At 44.8% G+C, this 5,600-nt stretch overlaps 1 protein-coding gene across 1 annotated transcript in view; it reads right to left on the reverse strand.

The window, feature by feature from the left end:
- Cyfip1 (cytoplasmic FMR1 interacting protein 1) overlaps window positions 1-5,380 on the reverse strand; it is a 74,069-nt gene extending 68,689 nt beyond the window's left edge. The window contains exon 1 of the mRNA XM_004644450.2: window positions 5,264-5,380. The gene's annotated coding sequence lies outside the window, so the exon portion shown is untranslated. The remainder of the gene's footprint in view (window positions 1-5,263) is intronic.
- Window positions 5,381-5,600: the final 220 nt, after the last annotated feature.

Here is a 5,600-nt window from a genome sequence, read left to right on the forward strand (position 1 = left end):
ATGCCGGAATCCAACAAAGGAGCAGGAACAAAGTAGGGACACAGCACCCAAGAGCTCTGAGTCGTGGTTAGAAGATCGCACTTGAAAGTTTTCAGTACAGAAGACGGTACCAAGGTTCAGGCTGATGACGCAGATGATTTATTCAATGAAATAATAACAGAAAACTTCCCAAATCTTGGGAAACATAGGGACATCAAGGTACAGGAGGAGGCATTTAGAACCCCCAACAGGCATGATTAGGAAGGAACCTCCCGTATTGCATCGCCATTAAAATGTCAAGAGCACAGAACAAACAAAAGATCCTGAAAGCATCAAGAGAGAAAGGGCACATCACTTACAGGGGCAAGCCACCAGAACAACTGTGGACTTTCCTGAAGAAACTCTAAAGGTGAGGAGGATATAAAATGGTGCATTTTAAGCCTTGAAAGAAAATGTCAACTTAAAATTACTATATACAGCAAAGCTATCATTCAAATTAAAGAAAAAAAAAAAAGACCTTTCAGATAAGCATAAGATAAAGAAATTATCTAACACAGCACTGCGAAAGATACTTAAAGGGCTCTTTATACACAAAGGAAGAAGAATAAGTTACGGAGAGTTAGAAAAAAGCCAAATATTAGGAAGACAGCAAACTATAGAAAGTAGTATATACCTGTCTATAATAACTCTGAATGTAAATGATCCTCACCAATTAACGGACACACACCAGGAGACTGGATTAACAATGCCCGAGTGCTTGCTGCCTGCAAGAAATGCACCTCACTAGTAAAACCATACAGACAGAAAGTAAAAAGATTCAAAGCAGAGTGGGTGTGGTGGTGCATTTTTATCAAATACATTAAAAAAAAAAAAAAAAAGGATTCAAAGCAACGTTCCATGCTAGTAGAACCCAGAAGCAACAGGGGCGACTGTACTCATCTTGCAAAGCAGGCTTCAGACAAAATCCACCAGAGCAGCCAAGAAGCCTCCTCCGTAGTGGTGAAGGGAGTAAGCGACCAAGAAGCTGTAACGCTGCAAACCCGTGTGCATCGAGCACTGGTGTGCCTAAACGTCACCCAACGTAAAGGGACACACAGGCCCCCACACAGCAGTGTGCGACTTCAGCACTCCGCACTCACCAACAGACAGAACATCCAGACAGAAAATTAATGAAATGACATTAGGCAACACCTAAGGGCAGATGTTCGCTTAGATCTAATGAACAAAATACTCTATCCAGTAACTACAGCACAGGCATTCTGCTTGGAATCTCGTGGAACAGTCTCCAAAATGCATCACATTTTGGGCCCTAAGCACCACCAACGGATATAATAAATTGAAATAATTTCTTGCAACTCATCATAATAGAATAAAATGAGAAATCAACAGCAAGAAATAACACAAAAACTCTACCAAAAAACAAAACGAGGCCTCTACAAACACATGGACACTGAGCAATTTGCTTTCCACTGATCAGTGAGTCACTGGAAAAAATTAAAGGGGGGATTTAAAAATTCTGAGAATCAAGTGAAAATGGCAGCAAATACATCAGCATCTCTAGGGTATGGCAGGGGGAGTTCTCATGATGGATGTTTGTAGCTACAAACGTCTAGATTAAAAGATTAGAATTGCTGGGCAGAGGCCAGGGAGATAGCTCAGTGGAATAAGTGCCTGTCTGGCAAGCGCAGGGTCCTGAATCGAATCCCCAGTACCACCAAAAAAAAAAAAAAAAAAAAAAGGATTGCTGGGCATGGTGGCACAGACCCGTAATGCCAGCACAGGGAGGCCAAGGTAGGATTGCTACAGCCTAGGCTACATGAGTTCAAAGCCAGTCTAAACTGCATAGCAAGACCCTGTCTCAAATAAAACAACACAACAACAACAACAAAACCCAGAAATCTCAGCCAGCCACACAGCTCAGTGGACTAAAGCACCTGCGTAGGCACAGCGCAGCAGCCGGGGTTCGATCCCTGGTGTGCTGTGCTGGCCCTGCCCCCCAGATGCACTGAGATGGTGACTGAGCCTGGGCGTGGCGCACACCTGTAATCCCAGCGCTTGGGAGGCTGAGACGAGAAGATCACTGTTAAGTCCCAGCTGCCAAATAGACCCTGTGCCAAATAAAGTTTAAAAAAACGGAAAAAGAAATATTAGAGCTGAAATTAATGAAATATTCTAAAACAATGCTTAGGATCAATGAAAGAGTTGGTTCTTTGAAAGATTAATGAGGACTGATAAGCCCTGAGCCAAACCAAGACAAAGAGGAGACCCGAGTCAGTATGAGGAGAGGAAAAGGGGGAGCATTAGTGCTGTGAAAATCTACTCTGAGGAAATGGACAAGGGAAGCAAGATGGCTCAGCAGACTCAGCACTTGCTCAGGCAAGCGCCGGGGCCAGAGTTCAGAATCTGGCACCGCAGGTCGCACCAGTCCCTCCCCCGCACACACTAAGCCAGCCGCGAAGGCCAGGCGTGGTGGCGCATGCCTGCAATCCCAGCAGTAGGGAGGCTGAAAACAGGAGGATCACTGTAAGTCCGAGCTGCGCAGTAAGACCCCGCACACACACAAAAAGGAAAGGGATGGATTTCTAGTCACACATTAATACCAAAAAGGAACAAAGAGGGCACAGAAAACCTAAACAAATCAGTAGCAGTGAGATGTAAGTAGTAATAAAAAGTCTCCCACCAGGGCTGGGCGAGGTGGCACACGCCTGTAATCCCAGCACCTGGGAGGCCCAGGCAGGAGCATCGCAGTGGCCTCAAGGCAAGCCTGGGCTACAGGAGAGAGTTCAAGGCCAGCCTGCACTCCGTAGTGAGACCCCACCTCACCTCCCACCCCTCACCGTCCCCAAAAGTCTCTCAACAAAGAAAAGCCCAGCACCAGGTAGGTTTGCTGCTGAATTTCACCAGAGGTTGGTTTGCTTCTCTTTTGTGGATCTGGGGATTGAACTCGGGCTGAGCCATCTCCTCGGCCCCTCACCAGACTTTTAGAGAACCAGTGCTGCTCCAACTACTCCATCAAAAGGAAAATACTTTCAGATTCATTCTACAAGGCCAACATCGTCCTGGTACCCAACCCAGACAAGAGCACAACATTGAGGGGGCCGGGGAGATGGCTCAGTTGAATAAAATTTTGCCTGGCAAGCACAAGGGTCTGAGTTCAATCCCCAGTTCCGCAAAAAAAAAAGAACACAACATAGAAAAACACCATATCGGGCTGGTGGGATGGCTCGGTGGTCTAAAGCACCTACTTAGAACAAACTAAAAGCACAGGGACCGCGGTTCAATCCCCAGCACCGCATGCCAGCCAGCCCGCCCCCTGGTGGGCTGAGCTGGAGACACACACACACACACAAACAAATAAATATTAAATAAATAATTAAAAGAGTTTAAAAGAAAAAAGAAAAAGAAAAACACCATAGACCAATATCCTTGATAAACACAGATGTGAAAATCCTTAATACAACCAAATTCAACAACACATTAAAAGGATCATACAACATGAGCTAGCTGGCTTCGTTCCCAGACTATAAACATGGTTTAATTTTCAACTCAGAACATCACATAAACAAGAATTAAGAATAAAAATCAAACATTTCAGGTGATACAGAAAAGTATCTTTGAAAAATTCAATCTCTCTTCATAATGAAAGCCCTGAAGAAACTAAGGTATTGAAGGACCACACCGAACATAGTAAAGACCACTTGTGAAAAAACCCACAGCCACATCATTCTGATGCAGAAAAACCGAAAGCACTTCTAAATCAGAAGTGAGGCGAGGTTGCCCCTCTCACTGCTTGTATTTAATGTGGCACTTCAGACTGTAGGCAGACCAAGTAGGCAAGAGCAAGAAACGCGAGGGGTACAAGTAGGAAAGGAAGAGGCTAAGTTGCCTTGTGTGCAGATAACGTGACCGCCGCCTAGAAGACCCTCACAGCTCCATCAAGAAAGCCTCAGAGCTGTTCTTCACACCCACGAGCTAGCAGAGAAGGAAACTGGAAATAACTCCCTTCGCAATAGCTTCAACATACAAACCACCAAGGGGAGTTCACCCAGGAAGGGTGAAGGTAGAACAGAAGAAAATGAAGACACCACAGGTCACACAGGCCTCCCCACCGCGGTCAGCAGACTACTGCTAATTAAATGGCCCACTGCCAGAAAGGCCTGCCCAGGCACTGCAATCCCGATCGAAATACAGAACTAGAAAAAAGTATGTGAAATTCATCTGGAAACACAGAAAACCCAGAATCGCCAAAGCAACCCGTAGCAAAAAGAGCAAAGCTGAAGGCTCCACAGTAGCTGATTTCAAATCATACCACAAACCATACGAACAAAAACAGCATGGTACTGGCACAAAGACAGACACACGGACCGACGGGACAGAGCAGAGGGCACAGAAAACCCACCCAGCTACAGCCCTATGACTCTGGGCAAAACAGACACAGGAGCAACGACAGCCTCTTTAGCAAATATGTCTGTAAAACCCGAATATGTATCTGGAGACAACGGGAACTGGATCCTTCCTCCCCTGTTACTCAGTACAAAGATCAACTGATAGTGAACTACGATATGAGACCTAAAACTCTGAGACTGCTAAAAGAAAACACAGGGCAACCACTTGAAGCCACAGGTACAGGCAAATCTCCCTGGATAGCAATTCCAGTAGGACGGGAATACTAGCAAGGATCAGCACAGGACACTGCACATCACCGTGAAAGCTGTCGGTACAGCAGGGAAGTAACAGCGCAAGGAGAAAGCGTACTGAGTGGGGAACACTCTGGCAAGCAACTCTCCTGGCAGAGGACTGAAGCCGAAGATATACAAAGAACTGAAAAAAATTAACACTGAAAGACCACAATAGCCGATCAATAAACGGGCAAATGGTTGGAACAGACAAGCACAAATGGCCAATAAAATAAAAAAAACGTTCACCATCTCTAGCTACTAGGAACATGCCATAAATTAATAACATATAATATAAAGTGAAAATAATATAATAAAATAATATAAAGTGAAAAGCCATCCACCAGCAGTCTTGCACCCAAGTCTGCATAGCACCCTTACTCACAGCAGGCAAAAATGAAAACAAGCAAGGTTCACTAGCTTGTGAATGGACCAAAGAAAAGGGATCTATCCCTACAACAGAGTACACTTCAGCAATGAAGGGAATGAGCTGACGCGCACTAATAGCTACCAGGAAGCTTAAAATGCTACAGGAAAGAAGCCACGTGCAGAGACCCTACAGCGTGATGTTTTCACTTTTGTTAAATGCCCGGAAAAGGCTGACTTACAAGTAAACCAGAGGTCACGTGGATGGAGGGTGTGAAATGGGGATCAACTGCAAATGGTCACAGAGCTCCTACTGTGGTCAGGAATCTGATCTGACAGTGATTATGACCACAGCCGCACAACCTGTAAAACCTACTTTTAAAAAAATTGCTGTATACTTTAAGTAGGTGAATTTTACAAATTAGGTCGTTATTCCTTAATAGTGGCTAAAGTCTTTGTTTTACAAATCATACTGAAAATACAGGCCCGTAGATCAATGGAACAGATTAGGAGATGCAGAAGCAAGTCCAAACACAACCACCTTATCTTTCACAAGGTGTCAAACACCTCTACTGGAAG

Source organism: Octodon degus, unplaced genomic scaffold (genome assembly GCF_000260255.1).
Source record: "Octodon degus isolate 3935 unplaced genomic scaffold, OctDeg1.0 scaffold00199, whole genome shotgun sequence".
Classification (NCBI taxonomy): Eukaryota; Metazoa; Chordata; class Mammalia; order Rodentia; family Octodontidae; genus Octodon; species Octodon degus.